The 13,369-nt window shown below is 43.2% G+C and overlaps 1 protein-coding gene across 1 annotated transcript in view; it reads right to left on the reverse strand.

Moving 5' to 3' along the window:
- Positions 1-13,369, reverse strand: part of ASAP1 (ArfGAP with SH3 domain, ankyrin repeat and PH domain 1) — a 326,825-nt gene that overhangs the window by 119,555 nt on the left and 193,901 nt on the right. The gene's annotated exons all lie outside the window — the stretch shown is intronic.

Raw genomic sequence — 13,369 nt, forward strand, 5'->3', positions numbered from 1 at the left:
CAGTGTTACGTGGCAGCCTGGCTGGGAGGGGAGGTGGAGGGGGGCGTGGAGAATGGACGCATGTGTGTGTATGGCTGAGTCCTTCTGCTGTCCAACTGAAACTATCACATCGTTAACCGGCTATGCTGCTGCTGCTGAGTCGCTGCAGTCGTGTCCGACTCTGTGCGACCCCATAGACGGCAGCCCACCAGGCTACCCCATCCCTGGGATTCTCTAGGCAAGAACACTGGAGTGGGTTGCCATTTCCTTCTCCAATGCATGAAAGTGAAAAGGGAAAGCGAAGTCGCTCAGTCATGTCCGACTCTTCGTGACCTCATGGACTGCAGCCTACCAGGTTCCTCCATCCATGGGATTTTCCAGGCAAGAGTACTGGAGTGGGGTGCCATTGCCTTCTCCTAACCGGCTATATTCCAATATAAAACAAAAAGTTAAAAAAAAAAATCTATAGATAGCTACTGACCTGAATCTTTAAACAGTAAGAAGGGTGAGAGAGAGGGACAGAAAAGCACAAATGCAGTTACGTATCTGTGCCTTGAACTGATGAGATTTAACTTAGCAGATCTGAAAGAACAAGAGAGAGAGACAGAGATCGAGAGAGAGAGAGAGAGAGCCCCCATTCCACACAATGAGCACATGTCCTGGGGCAGGAGGACACGACAACCTGCTCTCCACCTGCTGGTAGAGGCCTCTATCCCTGGGCCAAGGGGGACTGGCTTAAAGACCATGTGTGTGTTTTAAATACCAGGGCTCCTAAAAGACTGCCAATGTTACGTAAAAACACTTGAGTTCTATTTTAAGTGTACTTTATAGGCCATCCAAGCATATTCAAGACTTGCTTTGACTCCATGGGTTACTTTCCATCCAGGCAGACTTTAAAATTTAACCTCAAATCAAGTGTGACTGTAGATAAATATATTTTACTTTGCAATAAACTAAGAGAGCAGACATCACTACTTCTCCTGTTCATCCTATTACTCACTCATCTCGCTGGTACTTAATAGTTCCGACTGAACAAATGAAATGCCAACTTTCAACTTCACTAACCTCAGTTGAAGGTATACCTCTCAAGTCACTTGTCATACACTGGCATTTATTATTTATTGATTTAAGTCAGATTGCCTTAAAACATAGTAATCGCCTATGAGCCAAGAGTGTTCTGTCAATTCTTTCCACCTCTAGGTATAATAAGGGCTTAATAAATGAATTAGTCATATATGATAATAAATGAATTAGTCATATACAATAATAAATGAATTAGTCATATATAATTAAAAAAATTTTTTTTGGCTCTGCTGGGTCTTTGCTGCTGCTTGGACTTTGCTCTGGTTGTGGCGAGCAGGGTCTATTCTCTAGTTGCAGTGTGCAGGCCTCTCATGGAGGTGGCGTCTCTTGTGGAGCACAGGCTCTAGGCTCACGGACTTCAGTAGCTGCAGCTCCTGGGCTCTAGAGCCACAGGCTTAACAGTTGTGGTGCATATGCTTAGTTGCTCCACAGCATGTGGGGTCCTTGCAGATCAGGGTTGAATGCGTGTCTCCTGCACTGGCAGCTGGACTCTCCACCGCTGGGCCACCAGGGAAACCTTCTCATATATGATTCTAATAATCAAAGGCCTGAACTTGCTAACTTGACAGTAACTTCTGCCAGGCTGGTGTTCCTTTCATTAACAATGATAAACGATGGACAAAATATAAAAACAACAATCGTTTGAAGTCAATGGAAAGTACACAAAGGCATGAAGAAAGAGGCAGGGATGCCACCCCTGGGAACTGCTCTGGGAAAGATCATCTGTTACTGGCTTTTCTCCTGAGGGCAGACCTCAGTCCATGCTGGGCAAGCAGAACAAAACTGCTACAAAAAGTGCATTTTACTGAGCTAAGGTGTCAGAGGTCAGAGTTCAGGATTGCGCTGTTGCTGCTGCTAAGTCGCTTCAGTCGTGTCCGACTCTGTGCGACCCCATAGACGGCAGCCCACCAGGTCCCCCATCCTTGGTATTCTCCAGGCAAGAGTACTGGAGTGGGTTCCCATTTCTTTCTCCAAGGATTGCGTTAGCAGCTGGAAATTGAGTGGCGGGAGTGGGGGGCGGGAGGGAGGGGGCGTGGATCTTAGAAAGGAGGAAGTCAGAGAGAGGAGAGCCTACATGTCTGTGTATACCCTCCCTTCAAATCCCTGGCTGACCCTGCACTGCACATGTATGACTGATACTTCAAGAAGCCCTGTGGAGGACAACATCTGAGAGCCGAGCAGGTTTCAGCCACTTCCCTAGGCTGAGTAAGGCATGGAATTCAAGTCCCACAAAGTCAGCAGGGCATGGTAAACACTGTGGGCTGAAGTCCCAGAGGACTGTACCTTTGGAATACAGACCATGTGGCAGGACATACAGCTGCATCCTAGGACCATGAGCAAAACTAAAACAAACTCACCCTAAATGCTGCCATATGACCCAGCAATCCCACTTCTGGGCATACACACCAAGGAAACCAGATCTGAAAGAGACACGTGCACCCCAATGTTCATCGCAGCACTGTCTATAATAGCCAGGACACGGAAGCAACCTAGATGCCCATCAGCAGACGAATGGATAAGGAAGCTATGGTATATATACACCATGGAATATTACTCAGCCATTAAAAAGAATTCATTTGAATCAGTTCTAATGAGATGGATGAAACTGGAGCCCATTATACAGAGTGAAGTAAGCCAGAAAGATAAAGACCAATACAGTATACTAATGCATATATATGGAATTTAGAAAGATGGTAACGATAACCCTATATGTAAAACAGAAAAAGAGACACAGATGTACAGAACAGAATTTTGGACTCTGTGGGAGAAGGAGAGGGTGGGATGTTTCGAGAGAACAGCACCGAAACATGTATATTATCTAGGGTGAACCAGATCACCAGCCCAGGCTGGATGCATGAGACAGGTGCTCGGGCCTGGTGCACTGGGAAGACCCAGAGGGATCGGGTGGAGAGGGAGGTGGGAGGGGGGATCGGGATGGGGAATACTTGTAAATCCATGGCTGATTCATGTTAATGTATGACAAAAACCACTATAATATTGTAAAGTAATTAGCCTCAAACTAACAAAAATAAATGAAAATAAAAAAACTTTTCACAGGATCAAGGTGATGGCTGTTGTTCAGTTGCTAAGCTGTATCTGACTTTTTGTGACCCCATGGACTGTAGCACACCAGGCTTCCCTGTCTTTCACTGTCTCCCAGAGTTTGCTCAAATTCATGCCTGTTGCAGTCAAGGTGATGGTGATCACCAGCAATTTAACTGTGCACTAAAATAAATACATTTCTTAGAAAGATAACTATCCAGAGTGTCTACAACATGTAATTCACTATGTCTACCTTGCAAACAGAAACTATTGAACACGCAAAGAAACAGAAATTATGCAGCTAAAAGTCAACAGACAAAAAGTCAAGAGAAGCAGAACCACAGAAAACCTAGATGTTGGGTTTAGTATGAAATAATTTCAAAAATAAATAGTACAGGACTTCCCTGCTGGTACAGTGGATAAAAATCCACCTGCCAATGTAGGGGACACAGGTTTGATACCTGGTCCAGGAAGCTTCTACATGCCATACAGTAACTAAGCCTGTGGACCACAATGACTGAGCCCATGTGCTGCAACCTGAAGCCCATGCACAGAGCCTGTGCGCCGCAACACGAGAGACTCCCGTGCCCTGCAACAAAGGGTGACCTCCACTCAGCACAGCTAGAGAAAGACCAGGAGTAGCAACAAAGACCCAGCACAACCAAAAATAAATAAATGCTACAAATACATTCAAGAATGTATAGGAAACGTTGGATAAAATGGGTGAAAAGATGAAGAATTACAGAGGAGACAAAAATTCTCAAGGACTAAGTGGAAATCCAAGAACTAAAAACTACAATGTTCAAATAAAAAAATTCATTGGGTGAGACTAATAGCAGAGCAGACGCTGTAGAAGACAGAAGCAGCCAACTTGAGGACAGTAAGCAGACATTATCCAAACTGAAGCACAAAAAGTATAAAGACTAAAACTGAACAAGCAGAGTCTTGATGACCTGTGGGGATGCTATCTGACATAAAAGTAACTGGAGTCCCAAAAAGATAAAAGAATACAAGAATAAATAAATAATTTGAAGAAATACAGGCTAAAAGTTTTCTAGTTTTGATTAATTTTTTTTTGCAATTAACTGCAATTATAATACTTATCACTGATTACTATGTCCTGGGCTTCCCTGGTGGCTCACAGGGTATAAAGAATCGGCCTGCAATGCAGGAGACCTGGGTTCAATCCCTGGGTCGGGAAGATCCCCTGGAGAGTGGAAACCCACTTCAGTATTCTTGTCTGGAAAATCCTATGGACAGAGGAGCCTGGTGGGCTACAGTCCATGGGGTCGCAGAGTTGAACTTGACTAAGCAACTAACACACACTATGTCCTAGCATCAACACTAAATATTCTATATATGTATTTTCCAATTTTCACAAAGTAGGCATTATTGCCCCATTTTCGGAATAAGAATACTGAAGACTGAAATGGGGTGGAGGGCGAGGTGAAGGGTCTTGCACACATCTCCACGGTTGTAGATATCAGATAACAAACTAGGTTTGTCCAGACTCCCCCAGCTTTTTCAGAAAGCCTCGAGTTGATAGGGATGAAGGCAATCAACACCACCACCACCACCAGGTCTGAATCATATGTGTTATTCTTCACAGCAGTCCAGTGGGGCAGAAATGATTATTCCCTTTACAGAAATGAAGACTCAAGTGCTTAAAGTGTTCTCTGTGCACAGGTATCTCACCACCAATCAGAGGCTAAATCAGCTTTTGATCCCAAACCTGTCAGAACGAACCCACGATACATTTATGATGGTGTACAGGAGGCATGTTTAATCTATGTAAGAGAATATATGAATATATTGGTCTAAGTGCCTTGTTGTTCGTGTACCAGTCAGGTTAATTACAAAGGACACAGTAGTAGGAAGAGTGAAATTGGGGAAATACTTTGTGGGTAATCCTCAATTCCAGCTCTAGTCTGAAGGAATAAAACTGCTCTCCTTTTTAAGTGACCCATCTAGCACTTTCAAGTCACAGGATTACTGCTTCTTTTCTTGTCTGTCTGTTTCCACAGGTGAGGCACCCCAGGACGGCGTGCCCACGAGTTCTGCACCCCACTCAATGAATCCTCAGTGCGCTAACCTGGGTCGGCAGTCATTCACCTCTGACAGCTAACAGTCTTGGCAATTCTGCCTCGGCAGCTTTGGGATGATAAAGAAATAAGCTTCAAGACTTGTAGCTACTGACGAGTTGTGCAAGTAATTTAAGGCAGGTTTAAATTTAAACTTACTAGCTGTGCCAGTAATTTAAGCCAGGTCCCTTCACCCCTAAATTGGGGACGACAATGTTTTTCATGCAGGACTGCTGAGATGATGAAGTGACAACAGGCAGCTGGCATGTAGCAGGCACTCAACAAATGGTAGTTATAATTTATTACTTCTATCAAACTTGGACCATGAAGGTACAGAAACATTTCTTTTTTTAATAGTCACCTTTAACAGAGTGTTTTTCTTGTTCATCTCAAGGCTTTTTAAAAAAACCCGAACTAGAGGTTATGGAGTAAGTGTTCCCAATTTCATTTAACATGAGTTAATTTCTCATGAAGCATGCTCCTGTAAGTTGCAAGCAAACATTATAAAATATTAACTGATTTTAAAATTGAGACCATTCATTCCAGATCAGCAAAATGGAGGAAATGCATACACATACACACACATACCCCAGATAGCTTCTGATTTCAAGTTACAGGGTGTTTGAGCCAATGGCTTGAATACAAAAACTGTCAGTTCCCAAAGAGCCTCGAACTGTGAGGTTATTCTCGAAACAAACTTCAATTTTCTAAAGGCTGCTTAAAAAAACTCCTCGGGTTTTATCCCTACATAATTTGAGGAGTACTACTCTCTCCCAGATAATTGTACTCCTTTTTAGAAAAGCCTGCTTCCTTGATCATTCTGAAGGAATCCATTATTTTGCTGTCATTTTTTAAGGAGTAATGATGGGGGACCTCCCTGGTAAGACACGGCACTCCCAAGTAGGGGGCCCAGGTTTGATCCCTGGTCAGGGAACTAGATCCCACATGCCACGATTAAAAGATCCCTTGTGCAGCCAAATAAATAAATAATAATATTTTTTTTTTTAAAAAGATGAAGTAATGATGGACTCAGAAGAATTCAAAATGCCTTGAAGGCCCAAAGTAATTTGTTTAAACTTTGCTCAAATCACTACAACTACCACCAAGAGCTATTTGCAGTTTTTCTGTCTAGGGTCTTCTATTCCTGAAGGCCTAGTTTTGCTTATTTATTTATTTATAGGTTTACTTTCATTCAAAAAAAAAATTTTAATCAGATTATCAGCCACCAATTTGGAAAATGGCAAAAAGGAGAATATACTCTAAACACAGACAATGTTCTCTGTATACCTCTTGACATTCTTTCCATTAAAATTCTAATCTATTTTTATCTCTATCTATTCTTAAGAAAAGCTTCCTCCCCACAGAAAACCACAGCATTAAAAATATCATTACAATTAAGACTTTAAACTTAATTACCGACTCTACTTACAATTAACTTCACACTATACCTTTAAATTTGAGAAAATGTTAACTAAAAAAGAAAAAAAAGCTGAAATCAAGTTGGAAATTACTTGGATATAAAGATTTACTTCCTATCCACTGATGAATTTAGCACTTTACCTTTAAAATTTTAGATTTCCTCATATATGACGAGCTATTTCTTAAAACAGATAAATTATCAAAATGAAAATCTGGGGTGAACATCACATTTTAATTTTGCTTTAAAAAATACAAATGTTCTTGTATTTTTTATGTTTTATTTTAAAAACCACTCACTATGCAACTGTAAGTGAAAATGAAAGGGGGAATATAAGAGGAAGCAACAAGAAAGCAAGGTGCTTCCTTTCCTGACTTAAAAAAGCTGGGAACTATTCATGATCATCCAGCTACATTTCAGAAATAAGACTTCCCTATCCTATGCTTGTAATCAAATGACATACCACTGTCACATTTTTATTTGCTGAAATAAAAGGATTTGAGAACCCAAATTTTCAGACTAACAACGTTACAGAGATTTCTAGCGGATACCATGTGTTACTAATAAGCTAAAATGTACTCCAAATATATCTTGGCATGAATTTTAAGGAAGCCACCATATAATAATAAAACACATATTTTGATTTGTGATTCATTATTTTTAATCACAGAAAAAGACCTAGTAGCAGGAATATCCTGGGTTTTTCCTGCCAAGAAGAAGTGTACATGTGCGTGTGTTTCAATAACACATCTGTTAAAAAAAAAAAAAAAAAAAAAGAATGAATCAAATTCAACTAAGTCATGTGACAGAAAAACAAATTTGGTACCCCCACGCTCACACTAACCACATGACTCTTATTTTGTACAAGTACAGTATGTACCACTTTCTTCTCCAGCATCACTGAGATGCAGTGAGCTCATCTTTCTCTAGAGACACACACCGACTTGCACTGGACCCACCATGTGCACACACACGCCAGTGCTCACACGGGCAGAAATCCTGTGACTGCCAGCCTCATTTCAACTCTTCTGACCTCAGGTCGCACTCAAAGACCAAGAGCAGGATGTCGGTCAGAGCTGCAGTCACCTGAAGGTTCAGGGCCAGCAAATGTGCTTCAGTGGCGCTTTTTGGTGGGGAAAAAAAGCTTCAGGGCTGCTTGGGTATCCTCACAGCATGGCGGCTGGTTTCCTCCAAAACAAAAGAAGAGGTGGGGGACCTAGATGGAAGCCATCTCTTTTAGGAACTGGCCTTGGAAATCACATGGCATCACTTCTATTACACTCTCTTCAATAGAGGAGAGTTCTAAGTCTGGCATATGTTCAAGGCAAAGAGAATCAGACTCTATCTTTTGAAAGAAAAAAACCACAAAGAATTACAACGTCCTTCAAAACCTCTACGATGTTCAAGAAAATACTTACTATTTTAAACATATACTAGTGGGAGAGAGAGAGGGAAAGAACACATTCAACAGGTAAAACTTTCTAGATGACAATGTATTTCACAGCCAACACTGTTAAAGACTTCAAAACTTAGAACCAACATAGAAGAATTGAACGGCTTGGAAATTTTCCCCTTGATCCAAGTAGTATGCAGAATTGAGTTTTTTGTTTTTTTGAAATCTCCTCATATACAGCAGGGACAAGTAAGAGAGAGACAAATTCCTAAAGCCATTTCAAACTAAACTGCTTACAGGGAGATAATTTGTTTTTCCAATAAAAGGTCTCTTATTAATTTATAATTAATACTGATAAAGCTTACATGTAAAAAATAATAGATACCCTCTTAGAGTAAGTCCTTTCACCATTCTCAATCATCTTTTAAATTGTTTTGGGGAGGTGGGTGGTTAAGTATTCTCAAATCAGAAATATAGAAATGCTTCTTGAAGTTCCAAAGAATATCAGATGGGTTTTGTGTCACTTAAGCACTGTGAGAAACCAAGAAAATTATGAAAACACACTGGGAAACAGACACTAGGGTTCAGCCTCTTGTGGCTTCTCTGGAAGAGACCAGAAGGCCTTGGACAGGAATGGCCTGGATTCCACTGAGTATGGCTCATGGGAAGATGTGCAACATCACTGTTTTACTCATCTCGCTGTTTTTTAAGAATTAAATGTCACAGGGCTGCCCACACAAGCTGACAAAAAAAACCTAAATATACTGTAATCATTGGTGACTGCCAAAACCCTATCAGGCCCCTGCAGTGGGTGAGATCTTTTATCCCCACATTTCCAGGCCACAGGGATGATGATAACTGCTATTGTGGCCCCTATCTGAGAGGCACCAAAGTCACCCCATGGGTTACACTGCTGCGAGGTTACAGTTGATGGATTCACTCATGAATATTCATGATCAGTGAATATTTAATGGCCACTGACAGAGCGTTTCCTGGGGACCCATCCGGCTGATAAGCAGCCATTCATCCCGTGCTTGTTGAGTCCCTGCCAAGTGTCAGGTCAACGACACATGTATAGTAGCTGCAAACAGCCAAGCTGGAGTCAGCTAGGCTCCCTTCCCAGTCCTTGCCAGTTGCGGCCTCCTGGACAAGAGAGTGTGGCCCTTCACACTTCAGCTCCGCCATCTATAAAATGGAGATAACAGGAGACCTGCCTCAAAGGCTTGCTGGGCTTCACGTGGTATGGCATGAGCACCCGTGTATGCCCAGTCCCCCAGAGGTGTCTCCCAGGCACCCTCTTCGAATGACATCAGGTTTCCTTTTTGTAACCTGCAAGCTTTCCTTCAGTACTTGCCAGTTTCTAAGTACTTTCCAGCTTGATGATCTGATATTAACATCTCTCTCTCCCCTACTGGACTGTCAAATTATCATCAAGGCAGATATTCTGTCTGATTTATCTAATATACCCAACATCCCAAACAGCAGCATATAACAGGGGCCCAATAAATATTTGATGAGCTAACAAACTATGTTGGCAAATTCATAAAATACAAAGATGAAAGACACAATACCGGCCCGCCAACAAGGAGTTCCCAGGCCACTGATGCAGTTCTCAATTCTAGTTGTATTTAGAATCATCTGGGGAGTAATACTGCTGTAAGCCTAATACTTGGCCCCTACTTCGGAACAACTCTTGGAGGGTGGACCTATGAGAAGCTCTGCTTTTGTGTTTTAAAAGAGTTGTTTAGGTGATCTTTTTAAAAATTATTTATTTTTGGCTGCACTGGGTCTTTGATGCTGTACAAGGGCTTTCTCTAGTCTTGGCAAGCGTGGGCTCCTTGCAGTGTGCCAGCTTCTCACTGAGCCGGCTTCTCTTGTTGCAGAGCACGGGCTCCAGGACACGGGACTTCAGCAGCTGCAGCGCGTGGCCGCAGGAGCTGTGGTGCACGGGCTTAGTTGCTCTGTGTCATGTGGGATCTTCCCAGACCAGGGATGGAACCCGGGTCTCCTGTACTGGCAGGCGGAGTCTTTACCACTGAGCCCCTAGGGGGAAACCCTTCTTCAGACGATTTTAATGAAAGGGCAGGATTGACACTGGTCTAAAGCTCGAAAGACTGGCCGACAGTTATCACACAGTGTGAGGTATGTTCTTCTGGGGATGATGGAGGTGTCTTGTCTGCACATCATCTAATATCATAGCTGCTTGCCACACGTGACTACTGAGGACTCAGCATGGCTACTGACAAGGAGGGCCTGAACTGAATTGCATTTTAATTTAAATTGAAAAAGTTACGTGTGTCCGGGAGCCCTTCTATTAGCCAGGGCAAACCTAGGGCAGAGGACACATGACAGCCCCGAATCCAGGTGACAGGACTCAAAGCTCAGTGAGCTGTGGTCCCACCCACAGGAGAACATCACTGGGCAGGGGAAGCGGCAAACAGACTCTGCACTCAGCACGCAACCCCACACCTTCCACACACGGAGGACGATCTCTCCCGCGGCTGTGCCCGGCACGGGCATCAGGAGTAAGGACTCTTGGAAAGGAAAGACTCGCATGGAGCCCCTAGCATAGAACTGGCATGGCAGCACCTCAGATGTAAATCAGAGGTCTCCCTTTATGAGTCACACTGTAAGCCGTTAACATTACGGAGAACTAACGTGCATTCCTGAGGCAGACAACGGCTCCTTACATTCGTTATAAAGTCATACTGGTTCCACATTACTGGTAGGAAGGCTGAATTAATACAGAGAAGGCATCCACGCTCCGGACCTACCTGTCATTTCCCCTCACCTACTGTGTGTCAGCCAGGTACCACACGGCAGGCAGTATGTTAGGGGCCTTAAATATTCCCTCATTTTGTCCGTACAAGACTCTGTAAATCAGATGCTATTTTCTCATTTTATGGTGAGGTAATTTAAAACTCATGGAAGTTAAATAATTTACTTGACTTTGACAAGCAGGAATAAAGCTACAATTCAAACTTAGTTCTACGTTACACCTAAGATTGTTTTTTTATAAAGTTTGTCTCATATTCTATTATATACTCAATAGATATGCTACTGTCCAACAAACCTCCATTTATTTTGTTTTTTCAAATCATAGTCAATGCTTCAATGAATCTACTTGTATATAAAGCATAATACACACACATACATGTAGAAAAGTACATATATCCTAAGTGAGCATTTCATGAATTATCAAAAAGTAGATTTAACTATGGATTCGATTAACCAATCCATAGTTTCTTATAGAAAAACCCAAATGACCTTATTGGCCAACCCAATAATACACTCCAAATCAAGAAACAGGACAATGCCAGCATCTCAGAAGCCCCTTGGGCAACCTCCTAGTTATTTATCCCATCCTCCACCAAAGAGCTAATATTTGTAAAGGGCCTACCACCTCATGGGAGTTCATTAGAAGGAGTTAAGAGAGAAATTACAAATTATGTGTATAATCTAGGCCAAGACTTAAGGTACCATTTGATCACTAGATAATTGGACAAATATCATTTAGCTACTTTAATTAGAAGTTAGCGTTTTATTGGACATAAAGAAATTAGAGACGGGTCTCAAGAAACCAGGGTACAAATCTGTTAATTATGATTACAGAGTGCACTAGGCTTGGGCTTTAAGGGTGAAAGGGACTGATTCTCAGCTCTGATAAGGTGAGGAGGACCAGGAAGTACCCTGAAGGCTGAGCTCTGCCTGGTTCCACGCTCCTTTCAGCCCCATGATTTTACCAAAATAGGGAGCATAAATTTAAATAAAATATAAAACAAATAAAATATGAATGCATCATACTTAACTAAACTCCCAGGAAGTGGTAGACCTTTTACAGATGTGAGCTACTTAAATCCCTTCAACAGTCCTGTAACAGCACCTTCCCTGCTTTACAGAGAAGATGACGGAGGTTCAAAAAGTGAAGCAGCTGGAGGTCACGAGGCCGGTTAGGGTTAGAGCAAGGATGCAAACCCACCCCCACCCGACTTCAGAGCCCTGACCTGTCCATATACCCTGCTGCCTTCCCCTGCCAGGGGTTCTCTTCTGTTACAGATAACTGACTTAGAGTCATGACCTCTGGGAAAGCCAGCTGATGACTGCAGTGACAGTAATAAAAGATGTGAGTCAGACCTGGAAACTCCTTTTATGTTTCCAAGCCTCTCCCCCCGGGGGGCGCTGGGACCCACTGTTTCACGTGGACACCTACTGTTTATCTTTATTCAGTTTGTTTCTTCTTACCCACCGACAACATACTTTTCTCTACAAGGTGACAAAGTCTCTGACCAAGTAAGTAAAGTAAGTGTTAGTCGCTCAGTCGTGCCCGACCCTTTGCGACCCCATGGACTGCAGCCCACAAGGCTCCCCCTGTCCATGAGATTTTACAGGCAAGGATACTAAAGTGGGTATCCCTTCCCTTCTCCAGGTTATCTTCCCAACCCAGGGATCGAACCCAGATCTCCTGCACTGCAGATTCTTTACCGACTGAGCTACAAGGGAAGCCCTAAAAAAGTGAAAGTCGCTCAGTCGTGTCCAACTCTTTGAGACCCCATGGACTATACATGGAATACTCCAGGCCAGAATATAGAAGTGGGTAGCCTTTCCCTTCTCCAGGGAATATTCCCAACCCAGGGATCGAATCCAGGTCTCCCGCACTGCAGGCGGATTCTTTACCAGCTGAGCCACAAGGGAAGCCCATTTGCTGACACAGGTTACCTGGCCTGCCCTGAGCCACAAGCAAAGACTCGAGCTGGCAGGTTGGGTCCAGGTGTCCACTTGGCCTTGTACCCCACACCCCCTCTAACTTTCACCCCACGTCTGTCACCAGCTGGTGGTGGTGGTGTTCAGTCACTAATTCGTGTCCAACTCTTTGCGACCCCATGGATTGTGCAGCCCACCAGGCTCCTCTGCCCATGGGACTGCCCAGGCAAGAATACTGGAGGGGGCTGCCATTTCCTTTTCCAGGGGATCTTCCCGACCCAGGGGCTGAACCCCAGTCTCCTCTATTGCAGGCGGATTGTTTACCACTGAGCCACCTGGGAACCCCATCACCAATACTGATTTCCAAATGTGTAGAAGTTCGCTTCAGATGGAAAAGATTTTCGTTTAACTGAGGGCACTGAATTACAGCCTGACCAACCACACAAAGACATTTTACATGTCACTTGTGGCAATATTAGCTATAACTTTACTAAGTTTTTCAATGTATAATAAAATCTACTGCGATTAATGGGCTTCCCAGGTGGTGCTAGTGGTAAAGAACCTGCCTGACAATGCAGGAGACATAAGAGACATGGGTTCTACTCCTGGATCAGGAGGATCCCTGGAGGAGGGCATGGCAATCCACTGCAGTATCTACCCTTGCCTGGAGAA

This window comes from Muntiacus reevesi, chromosome 12 (assembly GCF_963930625.1).
Source record: "Muntiacus reevesi chromosome 12, mMunRee1.1, whole genome shotgun sequence".
Classification (NCBI taxonomy): domain Eukaryota; kingdom Metazoa; phylum Chordata; class Mammalia; order Artiodactyla; family Cervidae; genus Muntiacus; species Muntiacus reevesi.